At 40.9% G+C, this 19,469-nt stretch overlaps 1 long non-coding RNA gene across 1 annotated transcript in view; it reads left to right on the top strand.

Annotated features, from left to right (window-relative positions):
• LOC309628635 overlaps positions 1-19,469 on the top strand; it is a 67,035-nt gene that overhangs the window by 2,534 nt on the left and 45,032 nt on the right. The window lies entirely within an intron of this gene.

Raw genomic sequence — 19,469 nt, 5'->3', positions numbered from 1 at the left:
CCTCGCGCACCAGGAAACAAAGAGACAAGAAAAAGTCTCTTACCTCTTCGGCAGCTGCAGACTTTTTCCCGGACTTCCTCCCGGCTAGCCGTGGCACACTAACCCCCTTCAGGCTGTGTTCACGCCGCCAACCCCAGTCCTCTCCCTGCGATCCGACCGAAGCCCGAGCCTCAGCTCCCAGCCCCGCCCGCCCCGGCGGCTGAGCAGACAAGCCTCTCGGGCTGGTGAGTGCTACTCGGCACCGATCCTCTGTGCGGGAATCTCTCCGCTTTGCCCTCCGCACCACTGTGGCTGCGCTCGCCTCTGTGGCTCCGAAGCTTCCCCCCTCCGCCACCCGCAGTCTCCTCCCGCGAAGGGGCTCCTAGTGGGTGGAAACTTTTCCTCCTTCACAGCTCCCTCCCACTGGTGCAGGTCCTGTCCCTATTCTTTTGTCTCTGTTTTTTCTTTTTTCTTTTGCCCTACCCAGGTATAAGGGGAGTTTCTTTCCTTTTGGGAGGTCTGAGGTCTTCTGCCAGCGTTCAGTAGGTGTTCTGTAGGAGTTGTTCCACGTGTAGATGTATTTCTGATGTATCTGTGGGGACGAAGATGATCGCCACGTCTTACTCTTCCGCCATCTTGAAGCTCCCCTTACGTTAATTTTTGTATTTTGTATTTTGCGAGGTAATGGTCCAACTTCATTCTTTTGCATTTGGATATCCAGTTGTCCTAGCACCATTTGTTGAAAAGATTATTCTTTCCCCACTGAATTGTCTTGACATCCTTGTCAAAAATGTAAGGATTTGTTTCTGGATTCTCAATTCTCTCCCATTGATGTATATGTCTATCTTTTTTTAAAAATTAATTTGTTTTATTTATTTTATTTTTGGCTGTGTTGGGTCTTCGTTGCGGTGCGCAGGCTTCTCATTGGTGTGGCTTCTCTTGTTGCGGAGCACGGGCTCTAGGTGCGCAGGCTTCAGTAGTTGCAGCATGCGGGCTCAGTAGTTTTGGCTCACAGGCTCTAGAGCTCAGGCTCAGTAGTTGTGGTGCACGGGCTTCAGTAGTTGTGGTATGCGGACTCAGTAGTTGTGGCACATGGGCTTAGTTGCTCCACAGCATGTGGGATCTTCCTGGACCAGGGATCGAACCAGTGTCCCCTGCATTGGCAGGCAGATTCTTAACCACTGAGCCACCAGGGAAGTCCCTATATGTCTATCTTTAAGCCAGTACTTCATTGTTTTGATTACTATAGTTTTGTTGTGGCTTGAATCTTTCAGTAATATAATTAACACAATGCATTTAGTAGTCCTAATGGTGAGCTGCAAGAGGCTGTCCAGGTGACCTCACGCAGTGTGGTCCAGATTTTTATTTGCTCCAAACTGGACTGGAACCTTTACTCACTTGCCACAGCCGGAATGTAGGAGGTGTACACAGGGACTGTGAAATTCCTTTAGGGCATAATAACATGCTGTGACATTGACCAGACCTGTAAACTGAGCAGCTCTAAATACATACAGACAAAGCCACTAGCAGGATAAAGGGAGGGTGCTTTGGGTATCAGATATAAAATTCACACTTAGTTTGCTGTTTCTGAGAAGCTTTTAGAGATGCTCTCCCCAGACGCACAGCCCAAGGGGCTGCAGTAAAGGCTACCCTTGCTTAGCCACTCTGCCTTCCACGTCACTCCTGCTTGGCTCTCTGCTCCCAAGACTTGGCTCTGTGAGATCTTCTGTAGGTCTACAGTGGTAGCATGCTCTTGGTGTCCATATAAACGGATCCATTTTAAATGGATACTTCATAGACACTTTTTAAAAAAATTTATTTATTTATTTATTTATTTATTTATTTTTGGCCGTGTTGGGTCTTCGTTTCTGTGCGAGGGCTTTCTCTAGTTGCAGCGAGCGGGGGCCGCTCTTCATCGCGGTGCGCGGGCCTCTCACTATTGTGGCCTCTCTTCTTGCGGAGCACAGGCTCCAGACGCACAGGCTCAGTAATTGTGGCTCACGGGCCCAGCCGTTCCGCCGCATGTGGGATCTTCCCAGACCAGGGCTCGAACCCGTGTCCCCTGCATTGGCAGGCGAATTCTCAACCACTGCGCCACCAGGGAAGCCCCATAGACACTTTTTAGACAATATGCTTATGCCATGGTTGTGTACCTGAAAAGAAATGGTTTTCTAGATGTGCTAAATCTTTATCTCCTTGGTCCAAATTTTCAGTGACGTTGGTCAGTTAAGCATTGTACACTTGAGAAACTAGCAGTGAAGAATACAATGAATATTAGCAGTTTGGTACCACTGGCTTCATGCTAATGTGCCCTCTATTTTACCTATCATGAGTTTTGCACCATGAGTTCTAGTAACAATAAATTTTGTAATTCCTTTCTGTGGTAATTTCATAGATTATGATTTAATTTTTAGAGAAAACAGGTGGCATTTACACACAAGTCAAGAAGCATTAGAGGAACCAGGAATGTAATATACAACATGATAAATATAACACTGCTTGCTGTATGTTATATAGAAAGTTAAGAGACTGAATCCTGAGAGTTCTCATCACAAGAAAAAAAATTTTTCTGTTTCTTTAATTTTGTACCTATAGGAGATGATGGATGTTCGGTAAACTTACTGTGATCATCACTCCTCAGTGTATGTAAATCAAATCTTTATGCTGTACACCTTAAACTTACACAGTGCTGTCAGTTATATCATATAAATTATAGCATATAAAACTGGAAGAAAAACAAAGAATTGTATACTTGAATGGTAATTTTGAGTGAAATTCCAGAGGCTGAATATGGACTGTTACGAGTGAGAAACTCCTGGGACCACAGTGTTTGGGGAAAGTCCCCGCAGCTCTGTGGTTCTTACCTCCAGGAATGCTACCAGATTTTCATGGTGAAGTTATATATGTGAATGGTCTAGATACACCAATTAAAGACAGAGATTGTTAACGTGGATTAAGAAAAACAAGACCTAACTATAAGAAACCCATTTTATATATAAAGGCTGAGATAGATTATAAATAAAGGGATGGAGAAAGATATACCATGATAACATTAACTAAAGAAAGTTGGAGTGTCTGTATTAATTTCAGAAAAAGCTGACTTCTGAACAAGAAAGATTATCCGGAATAAAATGAGGCAGTACATCATGATGAAGGGTGTCATTCTCCAAGAAGACATAACAACCCTAAACAAGAATGCACCTAAATATGTACCAAAATACTTGAGTTAAAAACTGAGAAAACTGAAAGGAGTTATAGACAAATCCACTATTTTCGTTAGAGGCTTCAACATCCCTCTATTAATAACTGATGGATCAAATGGGCAGTAAATCAGTAAGGATATGGATAACCTGAGTCGCACTATCAATCAACTGGATCTTGTTTTTATTTTATTTCATTAACATATTTATTGGAGTATAATTGCTTTACAATGGTGTGTTAGTTTCTGCTTTATAACAAAGTGAATCAGCTATACATATACATATATCCCCATATCTCTTCCCTCTTGTGTCTCCCTCCCTCCCACCCTCCCTATCCCACCCCTCTAGGTGGTCACAAAGCACCGAGCTGATCTCCCTGTGCTATGCGGCTGCTTCCCACTAGCTATCTATTTTACGTTTGGTAGTGTATATATGTCCATGCCACTCTCTCACTTTGTCCCAGCTTACCCTTCCCCCTCCCCCTGTCCTCAAGTCCATTCTCTAGTAGGTCTGCGTCTTTATTCCTGTCCTGCCCCTAGGTTCTTCATGACCATTTTTTTTTTTTTTAGATTCCATATATATGTGTCAGCATATGGTATTTGTTTTTCTCTTTCTGACTTACTTCACTCTGTATGACAGACAAAAGTATGGAACGCTTCACGAATTTGCGTGTCATCCTTGCGCAGGGGCCATGCTAATCTTCTCTGTATCATTCCAATTTTAGTATATGTGCTGCTGAAGCGAACACAATTAACTGGATCTTATTGACACCTGCAGACCACTCTATCCAACAACAGCAGAACACACATTCTTCTTAAGCTCATGCAACATTCACCAAGATAGGCCACAAAACACACCTTAACAAACTTAGAAATCATACAAAGAATGTTCTCACCACAATGGAATTAAACTAGAAATCAGTAGCAGAAATATAGCTGGATCATCCTCCAAATACTTGGAAATTAAACAACACACTTCTGAATAACCCATGAGTCAAAGAAGAAGTCTCAAAAAAATCTAGAAATATTTTGAATTCTACTTGAAAGACATCTCAAAAGAAAAGACTGAAAAACTTGACAACACAAACAATAAAATGTTTGATTGTCAGAAAACATCACCAAGAAAATGGAAAGAAACAACAAGCTGGGAAAGATATTTACAGCAAATATGACAAATACAAATACAACATACATATTTTTTAAAAGAAACAAAAATTTTCCTATTACATTATGAAATAGGTAAAAAATGATACTATTCCAGTAGCTATATATTTGAGATTAGTGCACTTTACTGAATGCATGCTAAAATCTATTTTTAAAAATTCTATGCGAAGTTGATAGTTTAGTAAGAAAGGCACTTTCCAACTTTGTTAGTGATAATTTGTTGCAACCGTCCTAGAAAACAATATGGCTAGTAATCAAGAGCATTAATAATGTTCAAATAATTTAACCTAGGGTTTCCACTTCTAAAATATGACAAAAGTTTACACACAAAGGCATGCCTTATATGAATGAAAACCTGGGGCACAGAAATCCACAGTAAACCAGTGCTTACAAATATCATGATAAATCTGCTTGGTGAGATTTCAAGAAGCTATCAAATATTAGTTTACCAAGTTTTTAAATGATAGAACATGTTTTGAGAATAAACAATATACAAAGTTATAGCTATAGAATAAATACAATTTTATGTTAAAATGAGTAGAAAAAAAAATAAGGAATTATGGCAGAGTAATTATTGCTGCTGTATTACATCTATATATTAAAGTTATGGGTCATTTTAGTTTTTTTTTTTTTTACTTCTTTATAATTTTTTGGTATATTCCATATTTTCTAAGTGAATCTTCAGTACTTTAATGATCAGTAATAAAACCAGTAAGTAAATAAACAAAAAATTAACTCCCAGTTTCTGGAATCCTCTGTTTCCTGTTATTCCTCCTGCTAGACTCTTAAGCATCTTCCAAGGTACAGGTCAAAGGTCACCTCCTCTGTGAAGTCTTCCTAGACCCTCAGAGTTAGTCACTCCCTCCTCTGTTTCTGTCAACTCTTTGCCTGCAGCTCTCTCCCTCACGCATCACAGTGACTCATTTATTTGTTGCTCCCACTAGACTGAGGATCAAGGGCCATGTTTTGTCATCTTGTCTCCGTGGTATCCAGGACAGCATCTGGTACAAAACAGACATTTAATTCATCATTATTATTATTATTGACAGGCTCAGTTCACAATCCCCCTGATTCTCTTGCTTGCGATACATATCCTTTCCCAGCTGATATTCCTAAGAAACCAAAGAACTAGGAAGGTATGAGGGAAGAGACATTTCTCAGATCCATCAAGGATTGACTTCTGTTTTCCTGCTCATGGCCACATGATCCAAGGTGAGTGTCATTTCTCTCCCTGGCAGAAGAAATTACATTATCTTTTGAAACAGAATGAGTAATTTGTAGTTGATTCCTGCCACAGCTGAACTCTGATCTTTTGTTTTCTATAGTGAATGGGTTAGACTGTTCTAAATAAAATCAGTCAAAAACTTTTAGGTGAAAACATCCTTATGTCTTAGGTCTCTTCTCTAGCACCCTTAAGACCAGGTCCTGAGAGTAGCCTTTCTTGATTCAGGTCTGTGAAGCAGACGGGCCTAGATTTTCTCACTCCATGAATACCTAGTAAGAAACTTTCCCACATGTTTTATGCTAGTGAGATGGTTACAAAATGCATTTGCTAGGTGGCAAAATGAGTCCCAAACTTTGATGATGCTTAAGGCTGCTTTTCCTCCTGAAAATGAAAACCAGGTAAAAAAAATGAGATAAAAGTGTACACATTACTGAATGACACGAGATGAAAGTGAATGATCTTGAATCCAAAAAGGTGAGCTCTTATTCTATGCATATGTCCAACCCAATGACAGTGGGTTCTTTTTTCCCTGTGTGAAGTTTAATATTCTGTGTCAACTTAGCTAGGTTACAGTATCCAGATACTTGGTCAAACATTATTCTAGATGTTTCTGTGAAGGCATTTTTTAAGTGAGATTAACATTTGAATGTTTATGTGATATATATATATATATACACACACACACAATGGAATAATACTCAGCCATAAAGAGAATGAAATTTTGCCATTTGCAGCAACATGGATAGACTTGGAGGGCATTATGCTAAGTGAAATAAGTCAGACAGAGAAAGACAAATACTGTATGATATCACTTATATGTGGAATCAAAAAAATAAAACAAACTAGTGAACATAACAAAAAAGAAGCAGACTCACAGATTTAGAGAACAAACTAGTGGTTACCAGTGGGGAGAGGCAATACAGGGGTAAGGGATTAAGAGGTACAAACTATTAGGTATAAAATAAGCTACAAGGATATATTGTACAAAACAGGGAATATAGCAAACATTTTATAATGACTATAAATGGAATGTAACCTTTAAGAAATATGAATCCCTATATTGTACACCTGTAACATATAATATTGTATATCAACGATACTTCAGTTAAAAAATTAAAGTATTAAAAAAACTTAAATCTTTAACTTAAGCAGATTACCCTCCATAGTGTAGGTGGATCTTATCAAATCATATAAAGGCCTTAATAGAAAAAGACTGACTTCCCCAAGCAAGAAGGAATTCTGCCTGCAGACTGCTTTTGGACTCAAACTGCAGTTCCTCCCTGAGTCTCCAGCCTGCCAGCCTACCCTGCAGATTTTGGACTTGCTAAGCCTCCAAATCATGTGAGCTTATTTCTTAAAATAAATCTCTCTCTATATATATATACACATCCTGTAGCTTCTGTTTCTCTGGATAACCCTGACTAATACACCCTGCTACAGCTGAGTTGTTAGATCAAGTGATACCCCTGTGGCATTCTACTACTGGGAAATAAATTTAATAAAGTTGTGTAAAACCATTTCAAGCTGTGGATGAAAGGAGAGTACAATCCTTAATTATTAACAAGAACATCTACCTCTTCAGGAATATTAACTATTTTACTGTTAGCCTTCTTTTTAAAGATAAAGCCACTTTAACAGTGTACTGGATCTGTGATTTTCCTTGGATCTTCAAGCATGATGATACGGGAAATGTTGAATATCCCCAGTCTTGCTTCAATTCATTGGTAATGGAGAGTAGCCAGATATGGCAACATCTACTTCTTGATCAGCCATCACCTCTACCGTGGTGACTTTAAGTGTTAGGGAATGATTCCGAATTCGTTTCAATGGTTGTTGTAACGAATTACCATAAACGGAAACAGAAATACTTTCTTCCACAGAAGTCCAAAGCGAGCTTCAAGGTGTCAGCAGGTCCATGCTCCCTCCAGAGGCTGTAGGGAACAAGTCATTCCTTGCCTCTTCCAGCTTCTGATGGCTGCCAGCATTCCTTGATGTGTGGCTGCATCCCTCCAAATCTCTGCCTTCCCAGCCACATTAGTTGTCATTTCTCTTTCATCACCTTTAATCTGGTATAGTTTTGAAGTCCTCCCTTGACTCTCATGACCTTGAGAATTTTGGAGATCGGAGGCCAATCATTTTTTATAATATCCCTCAGTTTGAGTTTGTCTGATGCCTCCTCATGAGTAGATTCTGTTATGTTTCTTTGGCAGGGATATCACAGAAGTGGTCCTGTGTGGCTCACTGCGGCCTGTTAGGGCACACATTTTATAATACTTTGTTCCATTACTGGTGATACTAACCACGATCACTTGGTTAGGATGGTGGTTGCCAGGCTTCTCCAATGTAAGTTTACTATGTCTTTCTTAATAATTGAGTATTTTGAGGGGTGGTACTTTGAGGTTATGTAAATGCCCTGTTCCTCATCAAACTTTCAATTTCCCCATTTATCTATCTAGATATTTATATAATGAATTCCTATGTTGTTTCCTGGGTTTTAATTCATTACTCTCATTATTTATTTTGATGCTCTGACTCAGATATAGCCAGTAGCAGCCTAGATATTTATATAATGAATTCCTATGTTGTTTCCTGGGTTTTAATTCATTACTCTCATTATTTATTTTGATGCTCTGACTCAGATATAGCCAGTAGCAGCCTCTTCAAACTGGATTCTGTTTCCTTTTGACATCATTTTTTTTTTTTGGAGCACTTCCTTAGTGATGGCAGAACAGGATATTCCAGGCTTATTTCTTACTTTCCCTGTCTCAGCTTTGGAATCAGGTCTTTTCCCAAGGATCTCTGATTCCTTTAGTGTAGAATAGTATTTAGAAGCCAAGACCTGGTGCTGGGTGTGGTCATTTCCATTGGGAAGTTGCTACTCCCAAGCCCTTTCAAGAACTAGGCAATTTATATATATATACATGTTTACAATTATATTTATCTATCTACATATATTGAAAACCATGTGTTCACATTAATATCTCCAATTCCAGTCCAACAAAACTGGGTCTATTCTAATTTTCTCCCTTTCCATATTGGTAACTCCCTTCTCTGATAGTGAGAAACTTGACTTCCACTGTCCATAATACATCTACTGATTTGGCCAAGCCTCTTCATCTTGCTCAGGCTCTGACACCCTGCTTTGTGTCATGATAGCTCCTCTTCACACCTTTGCCAACGCCTACCTTCCTCTGCCCCTTATAATGGCTTTTGGACTGAATTGTTCAGAAAAGAAAGGGAAGGGAAATGAAAGAGGAAGAGAAAAATAATATTCAGCCAATTTTTGTTAAATGTGCACTATGGGCAAAGGATTATGCTAGGTTCTCTTTGGGATACAAATAATAATAATAATAAAATGCATCAGAGCTTAGAGATTTAGCAGTCAGCTGGGCTAGGTTATACTGCGATAGCAAATGGCTCCTACATCTCAGGGGCTGAAGACCACAAAGGTCCATTTCTCACTCACATTTTATGTCCTTCGTGTCTCTGCTCTATCTCGTCTTTATTCCAGGACCAGGCTAAAGGGACAAACCATTCCTGAGATGTGCTAATCTGGGGATGGTCTTGCAGTAGAGGAAATAACAGGATGGTTGGAACCATATGATAAGTCTTAAAGTTTCTGACTGGAAGTTGCCTATGTCATTTCTGCTCACATTTCACTGAACAATGCAGGTTATAAGACCAAACTTGACATTATTGGGGCAAAGAGGTACAATCTCTCTGCAGAGAGAGGAAGCGATATTTGAAAAAAAATCATGCAATAAACCACATAGATCTGTGGACCTATACACTTAACTACCAGGCATGATATAATAGAGGAAAATGCATACTCCATTTAATCCCACTTTACACTAAGATGGATAGGAAATATATAGCAAACTGAAGGGTATGGCCCTTATGCTATCAAGACATTTTGTGGTCTTGAAGAAAAAAAGATTTCAGGTAAAAGTGAGAAATAGATAAAAATGGCAATAAGGACACTTGCCTGGGTAGGATAAGCAGAGGAAATAAGGAAAGCAGTACATTCTTTAAGACCTGGAGAAGGAACATAAAATAATATGTAACATTCCTGAGGAGGTCGATTTTCAAGTTAATAATTAAGGTTTGCACCCTCCTCTCACCAGCAGCCCTAAAGGGTTCTGTAGAGCTTTATCAGATTCTTTTCCCAGCAGTGGCATCCCAGAGGCGTGTTTCTTGGACTAACAATTTATTTGTAACGGGAAGAAAAAACCCACTATCACTGGACTGGATAGATGGATAGAATAAAAAACTATATTTCAGATTTTTCCCAGTTTAATGATTGAAAAATGGTATCTCAGTGTAGTTTTAGTTCAGATTTCACTTATTATGAGTGAGGATGAGCATCTCTTATGTTTTTATGCCTCCATTTCCATTTCAGTGGGCTGTTTTTATTCATACCCTACACCTACTTTTCTGTTGGGTTTTGAGTCTTTTTCTAATTGATTCCTAAGAAAGGTTGAGAAGGATTTTGTTGGTCTGGGCTGTGATGAGGAATTCTGCCAGAACTGTGCCAGGTGTTAGGGATGGATGGGACAAAGTCCTTGCGCTGGGTATCGCCCAGTCTGTAGGGAAGACGGGTTAACTACGGCAAACGGAAAGACTCACCTGTTTCGAGTATTTGGGAAATAGCAGCCAGTTCAAGGGTGGGGCTTAGGGCTCACGGAGGCCCTGGAAGGAGCACAGTCCCATCGGGGTAAAGAGAAGCTCTTAGTGTCAGGCTTTCTAGGAGCAGACGCTGAGATGGAGGTTCTTTTTCAAGCGAGTCCTCTCAGGAGAAGATGAGTGAGAGAACCAGGACAGGTCAAAGGAGGAAAACTAAGCTGGAATGTGGTCTCCGTGGGAGACTAGTTTCAGCTGGGCCCCTGGGAAGCTCCAGAGCATGAACTGCCCCCCAGAGCTGGCTGTCCCTCCCTTGAGAGAAGCAACTTGCTCTTCGTACTCCATTTCGGTAAGTCCTTGGTGGAAAAATGTAATATGGTACCGTGAGATCCACAGTAATATATATATTTGGCAAAACCAAAACGTTATACATTATTGGAAATCAAGTACCACCTGGTTGCACTGAAATAGTAATTTATGAATGCATGTAAAACTAAACTCAGATTTCATATCCACCTGGTAGGCAGTTTTGGCTGATACGTTTTATGAGCGGCACAAGAAGTATATACTGTTAACTTTGTTTAAGATTTCACTTTGAAGGATACATACTAACAAATATAGCTCTATATACATGAGCCCTGCTTCTGGCTCCATTGTGCACTTACAGAAAAATACACATGTTAATTTCCGTATCTAAGTTGAAACTATTACCACGGTTTGTACAAATCTTACTACCCGACCTTCATTGCAAGACGTGGAGGTGAAATAAATGTAGAATTTAATTTTTTTTTTTTTTTAAAAAGTGGGGAGGACACGGCTTCCAGGTCAAGACGGTTTGGGTTTGTTGGAGAGCAGGGCTCGGGAGAAGAGGGCAGCTGTGCGTCATTAGCAACCTCTAGTCACGGCAGCTGAGGGACGGGAGCGCCGGCGCCTTAAGGGCATGTGGGCGGGGCACCGGCCAGCTTCCATTACATGTAGTAGGGTCTGGAGTTCCCCCCCAAATCCTGCAGTATCTGCCGCTGTACAAGTCCAACTGTGTATTTGAACGTCCCCTAAAAATGTTCCCAAATAGCAAGTGAAATGGCTTTCAACAAAAGCTAATGGATACAGCCCAGAAACATAATTGGGAAACTCATGAATCAGAGACTTGTAGTTCCATTGTCTAGGATAATCATTTGTTATCTCGAGCAAGATACTCTGCTGGGACCCAAGTGTTAGTTTATGAACGTTTTGATTATTGAGTTCCAGCTGCAAAATGCCGTACTCTTCAAATATATCACGTGGTATATATTACAAATTATATTACGTGGTATATATTACAAATATATACTTAAAATATATTACAGGTGGTAATGGCTCCTATGATGGTGGCAGAGTTTAGCCCAAGCGAATATTTATAATTGAAAATGAATGTGTGAGCTGGTTGCTAATGAATGGATGCACTGATTACTTTCCCCTGTCACAATCGTTAGCTCTTGTTGGGTTTAACTGTCAGTCTGACGCTACAGATTAGAAATGACAATGCTGGCAAAGATCCACTGTGGGGAAGAATATTAAGAAAATTTGTAAATTGTATAAGTTTTGACACTTTTATTTCCAAATATGAATGGTTTATGTGTGTTAGCAGGGGGTTATGGCTTAATTATAGATCTAAATGAAAAGCATTTAGATTTATAAATATGTCTAGATTTCTGAAGTCTTTCATTTTAGAACAGGAAGCCAAGCTGAGAAAATGATGGCATTTTCTTGGCTTCAGGTGGATATCTTGAATTAAACAGTGGACTTTGAGATGAGATGTGTTCATAAAACAAACATTTTGTTCTTTCCAGTTGTTCTTTCCTGTTACAAATGTTGGTATTCAGTTTTTGATTTTAACGTTTGCTGTGCCTTTATGTATACTTGCATATGTTTGTTGGGTTCGTTGGTAACATTGTTCTCTGTATTCATGGTGGTCTTAGCTTGTGGTGTTATCCATGATGGTGACCACTCTTTCCAGCAGAGTTTGTGTTGGTGGCTTTAGGTTGTGATGATTTTGGTATCTGAACATAGCAGCTGCTGAGTCTGTCTTGCCTTCAGTGTCATGTGTTAGCTCTTAGTGACAGGACCCTGAATGCCCAGGCATGGGGTATGCCATCTGGGCAGGAGTGTCCCTCGCAGCTATGACATGACACACAGACCCCGAGCTTAGCCTGTGCCTTGTGGGTGACTTGGTGGGCCTTTTGTCCTCCAGTGACCCTCCTGAGCTGCTTATTCGGTGGCTTGTCTCTTTGTACATCAGTGAGTCACGAAGTGGCCAGTGAATGTCAGGAGCAGATGTGGTGACACAGTGTGCACAGGGTTGCTTGAAAAGAGTGACACTCTCTGGAGTGTCTTTTCTCCATGAATCCGCCCTGTCCCCATTTGGGCCTTCTTCATTTCAGCAGCAGGACTTGCCTTTAAGGCGTTTTAAAAGCTTGCTTATCAAGAGTGAGAAGAGGGCAGAGGGAACCAGCAGCTGTGTTCACTGATGGGGTAAAGTGGGCTTTTGATCACAGATTTTCCTAGAAGAATAGCTATACAGGGATGTGTGTACCTTCCTGTTTTTAAGGTCAGAGAAGGCAGTACAGCTTTGCTTTAAGATAAAGGGTGCTGCCACCTCCTTCAGTCACCCTGTGTGTTCCTCCAGGGACTTAGAACAGCAGCAGCAGGTGACAGTTCACATCGTGGCAGCTCAATGCTTATTTACAGAGAACTTACTATGTGCCAGGCACTGTGCTAAGAAAAATACATACTCTGTCTTGTCCAATTCTTCCAACCATTCATTGTTGTACTAAAGGTACTAAGAGTAAGTGCCTTTAGTATCCTTATTTTGCAGTCAAGAAAGCAGAAGCTTGTGGGAATTTAAATGTTTGCTGAGGTCACACAGTTAGGAAGAGAGGAGCTGGAATTCCACCTCAGCCTTCCTCACATCAAAACCTATGGTCTTTTTTTTTTTTTTAATAGATATGAAGCTTTTTAAAAGAACTTTTTATTTTATTATTTATTTTTGGCTGCGTTGAGTCTTCGTTGCTGCAAGTGGGCTTCCTCTAGTTGTGGTGAGCGGGGGCTACTCTTCGTTGTGGTGTGCGGGCTTCAGTAGTTGTGGCACGTGGGCTCAGTAGTTGTGGTGAGCTGGGGCTACTCTTCGTTGTGGTGTGCGGGCTTCAGTAGTTGTGGCACGTGGGCTCAGTAGTTGTGGCTCACGGGCTCTAGAGTGCAGGCTCAGTAGTTGTGGTGCACGGGCTTAGCTGCACCTCGGCATGTGGGCTCGTCCCAGACCAGGGATCGAACCTGTGTCCCCTGCATTGGTAGGCGGATTCTTAACCACTGCACCACCAGGGAAGCCCCAAGACCCATACTCTTAACCATGAGGATAACTGCCTCCAGGGCCAATGCCTGCATGGCTGGCAACAGCCTGCCTCTTTGTCCCGGAGGTGCAGGACCTGGTGATCTGTCCTGATAGAGGAGCACTTAAGAATATGGCTTTTTATAATTTTTAATCATAGGACTTGGACTGACATATTTATTCAGGTGAGTTTCTCTGATTACTTCAACGAAACAGAGGTGTTCTGGACTCGTCGCAGTCGTCTTTGGTCTGTAGGTTCAGGCTGATGCCAGATCCTGTCCGTCTCCCTTTCCCAGCTCCTGGAATCAGCTTCTCAGTCCTGCTACAGGGTGCTAGACGAGGCTCAGGTCAGGCCACGTCCTCAGGCTTCCTGTCCCCATGCCTTCCCACAGGAGCCAAAGTCCTTCCAGAGTAATTCTCTCTGCCATGCCAACATGCAGCTCCACTGTGGGACTTGCTGGTGATTCTCCACTGAGTGGAAATCAGGGCCACAGTTTTTCACTTTCTTTCTCCAGGTCACAGAGAGCATGTCGTTGCTTTTCTTATCTCCTTTGTCCTGCCCAGGCCCACTTCTCACCACTTCTACCATTACTACCCTGTTCTAAGTTGTCTCTTGATTACAGCAATGGCCTTCAATTGGTCTTTCTGCTTCTACTCTTATTTCCCCTGTATGAGTTATCTATTGCTGTGTAACAAATTATCCTAAAACATAATGGCAAAAACAATAATCATACGCTGTTACACTGTTTCTGTGAAACGGAATTGCCACTGAGCTGGGTGCCTCTGGCTCAAAGTCTCTCGTGAAGTTGCAGCCCACCTTTGGGTCAGGGCTGCCATTACGGCAACATAGGACTGGGGCAGGAGGATCTACTTCCAAGATCACGCACATGTCTGTCACAGGCTTCAGCTCGTGGGCTTTGGACTGTGGGCCTCTGTTCCTTGTCACCTCGTGTGGACCCCTCCACAAGGTGGCTCATAGTATGGCAGCTGGCTTCCTCCAAGGTGAGTGATCTAAGAGATGGAGAGGGAGAGAGGAAGCGAGAGAGAATGCTCAAGATGGAAGCCACAGTCTTTTTGTAGCCTAGTCTCAGAATTATCATGCCATTACTTCTGTCATTCCGTTCACTACACGTGAGTCCATGAGTGCAGCCTGTCCTCAAGGGGAGGCATTATAGAAGGGCAGGTGTCCTCAAGGGGAGACATCATAGAAGGGCAGGAACACTGAAGGTGGGGGTCATTGGGGGCCATCTAAGAGTCTGCCTACATCCCCTGTGGTCTACTCTCCACCCAACAGCCAGTGATAGCATTTTTTAAACTGTTTATTTTGAGATAATGATAGATTCCAAAAATGTCTTTATTGTGTGTGTCATAACAGATCAATTTTAATTTTAGCACCTGAATCTATACAAAGGTACACTTATAAACTTCATGGGAGTGTTGTACACATTCAATAAAGTGACAACTGTGCAATATCACTTAGTATCTCAAAATCAGGAACATACTTTTGAATTGTTTAAACACAATCTACAGAATTAAAAACAAAATCAGAATCCACCCACAGTTATACTAATTGTCAATTAAAAGTTTTACCACTTACTACTTGATATAACAATCAATATCTAGTAGGGAATATCAGAAATGATTTCAGATTCTCATCCTGTTGTACTCTGTTGGGAAGGTTTCTTGAATAGCTATGGGACCGGCCAAAGGCGGGTACAACCAGGACCAGAACAGAAAGTAAGGTTCTACCACAGTTTCGGTCATTTTCACTTTTATTCTTTGTCAGTTAAAAGTGAAGCATGAGAATTAAATACTTATCTTTACACATACACAAGGTACGCTGTGAAAGCATATTTGCTTACAAACATATAAAAATGTTTATATGTTAACTAGTTTAAGAAAATAATGTATAAAAGTAAAAACATTAATCATCTCTGACCCTGGAAAGATCAATTCCATATTTTATGTTATAAACAAAAACAGTTTTAGTTTTTTGAATCCCTTATCCAGAAATACTTGAAATGGAAGACAGACAGAAATGATTTATTTTTACTCTCAACATGGCTGTGAAAAGAGTTAAATTAAAAAACCAAGAACATTGAAATGCCTAAGTCCAGAATAAGTCCAAATATTTGGTCACATAGAATATTTTTCTTACAACTTATTAAAATTTTATTCAAATGTACTTTTGTTTATATTAAAGAAAAATAGCCTTGGTCTAGTGGATATTATAATTAAATGAAGGAGGGGGAGGTCCACTTCTAGAATTACACTTGGGTACATACAGTGGTTCTTTGTTACCCAGTGATAATTATTTCATCTGTGCTGTTCAGAAAAAGTAACCACCGAGGTGAACTCTGTTGTTTCAAAGGAAGATTTCTTTGGTCACATAGAATATCATCTTTAAGAGTAGGATTAACTGTAAAGGCTTTACACTCAGTTTTGTTTTGTTTTAATTTTTATTTATTTATTTATTTATTTATTCATTCATTCATTTATGGCTGTGTTGGGTCTTCGTTTCTGTGCGAGGGCTTTCTCTAGTTGTGGCGAGCGGGGGCCACTCTTCATCGCGGTGCGCGGGCCTCTCACTATCGCGGCCTCTCCTGTTGCGGAGCACAGGCTCCAGACACGCAGGCTTAGCAATTGTGGCTCACGGGCCTAGTTGCTCCGTGGCATGTGGGATCCTCCCAGACCAGGGCTCGAACCCGTGTCCCCTGCATTGGCAGGCAGATTCTCAACCACTGCGCCACCAGTGAAGCCCTCAGTTTTTAATCTATAAATACAATAGGCATTTTGGTATTTTGGCCACCAAAGATGTCGTTTTAAAATGTAAATCAGATCATGGTGCGCACCTGCTCAAAACTTGTCAATGGCTTCCCAGTGTCCAAAGTCCTTATCATGACCCAAGGGAGGCCCTTCAAGGATCTCTGCAATTTTTCTGACCCCTTTTTCTCCTACTCTCCCCTTTGCTTCCTTCCTTTCTTGTGCAGGCCTCCACTATTTCTGTGAAACCCACTTCCATCTCAGGGCCTTGACCTTGCTGTTCCCTCTGTCCTGGACCCTCCTCCTGGGGGAGCCACAGACTCCATTCCATTCTCCTCCGAAGTGGCCACTCCTCAGACTCCATCCCTTGCCACCCTGATGAAAACATACCCCTTGTTGGTTTCCACTTCCTTATTCAGTTTTGTTTTTTTTTTTGTCGTGTCATACATCAGTTACCTGACTTGTATATTTTTTGAATCCTCCAGTAGAATATCAAACTCCTAGAGGGCAGTTCTTGGTTTTGTATTTGCCTGTGTCCTCAGTGCCTAGGACAATTCCTTGCCATAAATAGGGAACAAATATAATATGTCCCACTGTATTGAATCATGTGGAAGCAATAAAAAAAGTCCATATCCACCAAAAGCCAAAGGAGAAATAAAATGATTTTCATGAAGTCCTTATCCTGTGCCCACATGCCATCTTCTACCCTTGGAGTAACAGTTCAGTCACTCCAGCTCACCAAGATCAACAAGGAAGTTTTATCATCAAGAAGTCAGAATTCAGATGCTGTCCTCGCAGTGCAATGAAAACCCACTAAGAGCCCAAATGGCTACTTTATGGGAAAACTGCTTTCAGTCTCCTTCATTTTGGAATGAGAAACAGTACCCCTTCTCTTGGGAGCTCCTTCGTGAGGTGTGACTCCCTTCCTGGCTGAGAGAGAGGAGGCTGGAGAACACAGGCTGGTTAGGATGTCAGCTGGGGCAAAGGGAATCAAAGGTCCTTCTCGTAAGCGTTTTTTGTAAGCACGATAACATCAATTCAAGCCTCCTACACAGTGACAGGGGGAAAAGCCCAAGGCTGAATGGTTTATTTTCTTGTCTTTACTTCAATAATAAAATATCAAGTATATTTTAGTGGAGAGTTTCTGATATACCTTTTGGTATGTCAGGCTTTTATCCTGGAATCTATCCTAACTTGTGAGAAGATGCCGGAGGCTAGTGCCAAGGGCTGGTGAAGGGAGAGACTATGTGATTTTTATCATTGTCTGGTGAGAAGAAAAAAAATTGGTTCTCTTGTGTCAAAAAAGAGCGTTTGCTTTGTACACACTGCAGCTGAGAAATTGATAGGAATGGAAAGGAGCTGCTATCGCTTTACAGGATTTTTCTTCCGTTAAAATATTAGAATCTCTTATATAACACATGGACTGTCTTTTTCTGAATAGCACCTGAATGTGAGAAGTGTCTCTGTGGAGTAAATAGAGTAATCTCTGTGGAATAAATTGTGTGTCAGCATCTTCGTTTTCTGGGTGGCATGATGGACTTTCGAAGGCCTTTCTTTTTTTTAAATTTCTCTTCTCAAAGCCATACACATTAGAAAACAGCTGCTCCATAGTACCTAGAAATCAATTAAAATAGAAAATACTATTTTGTCTAAGTCTCTATTTTCTCACCTCTAACATGGGGTTCGGGCTTCCCTGGTGGCACAGTGGTTAAGCATCCGCCGGCTAATGCAGGTGACACAGGTTCAAGCCCTGGTCCAGGAAGATCCCACATGCCGCGGAGCAGCTAAAGCCCATGCGCCACAACTACTGAGCCTGTGCTCTACAGCCCGCGTGCCACAACTACTGAAGCCTGCGTGCCTAGAGCCCGTGCTCCGCAACAAGAGAAGCCACCACAATGAGAAGCCCGCGTACCTCAACGAAGAGTAGGCCCCGCTCACTGCAACTAGAGAAAGCCCGCGTGCAGCAACGAAGACCCAACACAGCCAAAAATTAAATAAATAAATAAATTTATTTATTTATTTATTTTAAAAATGGAGTTGGATGCCTGAAACTAACATAATATTGTGAATCAACTGTAGTTCAATTTTTTTTAATGCGGTTGATAGTCCCACTGTATAAGATTATCAGGAAGATTAAACAATATAACCACAGCTCTAAACTCAAGAGTTTTACAAATAGCAGTCCTTCCATAAATTGTTCTCATCATTGTTATAATATTATTGTTATAAGGAGAAGGAAGACAACTAAAGAGTTTAAGTCATAGCCTTAAACAACAATTTAAGGAAGAAGTAATTCCAACAACAGGAATGGCCAAAGAGAAAGCGAGCTGGTGGTGATTTTGTATCGGTTTGTACAACTTTCAGGTTTAACCCAGTAAAGTATCATTGCCCTCTTCTATTATGCAGTAGTTAAATATGAAAGGCAATTAATTGGTGTGCTTTTTACTTAAAAAATACTTTAAAAAGTAAGTTTTACTTAAAAAAATAGGTTTTGTATTAACATGGTTCAAAATTCAAATGACACAAAGGGTGTATAGCAATAATTCTCCTGTCCTCCCCACTATCACCCCCCATGCCTGTCTGGAGCCCACCAGTGCTACTCGTTTCTTAATAGTCTAGTTATATACCAAAACTTGTATATATTTCCCCCTTCACACAAGTTGAAGCACATAGCACTTGCTGTTCTCATCTTCCTTTTTTCACTTAGCAAATTATATCCACAATAATCCTCATTTTTATGGTTGTAAATAATTCTTTGTATGGATGAACATAATTTATGTCTCCCATTAATGAACATCGGGTTGTTTCAATCTGTTGCTATTATAGACAATGTTGCAGTGAATAATCTTGTGAATATCTCATTTCTTGCAAATGCAAGTATACCTGAGGGATGAAGTCATAGAAGAGTAATTTGATAGGAATTAACAAAGTGCCCTTCAGAGTAGTTATGTCAGTCTTTACTCTCACCAGCAATGTAAGAGCAAGCCTGTTTCCCCCATACTCACCACTACAGTGTGATACCAGGTGTTCTTCAGCTTTGCTATGGTGGTGGGTGAAGCTTTAATTTGCATTCCTCTTATTACGAGTATAATCGAACATCTAAAAAATATATGTTTAAGGCCCTTTTCTGCAAACTGTTGGTCCTCTCCTTTGCC

This window comes from Balaenoptera borealis (genome assembly GCF_965194805.1).
Source record: "Balaenoptera borealis genome assembly, chromosome: 4".
Taxonomy (NCBI): domain Eukaryota; kingdom Metazoa; phylum Chordata; class Mammalia; order Artiodactyla; family Balaenopteridae; genus Balaenoptera; species Balaenoptera borealis.
This window is presented reverse-complemented; position numbering and strand designations above follow the sequence as displayed.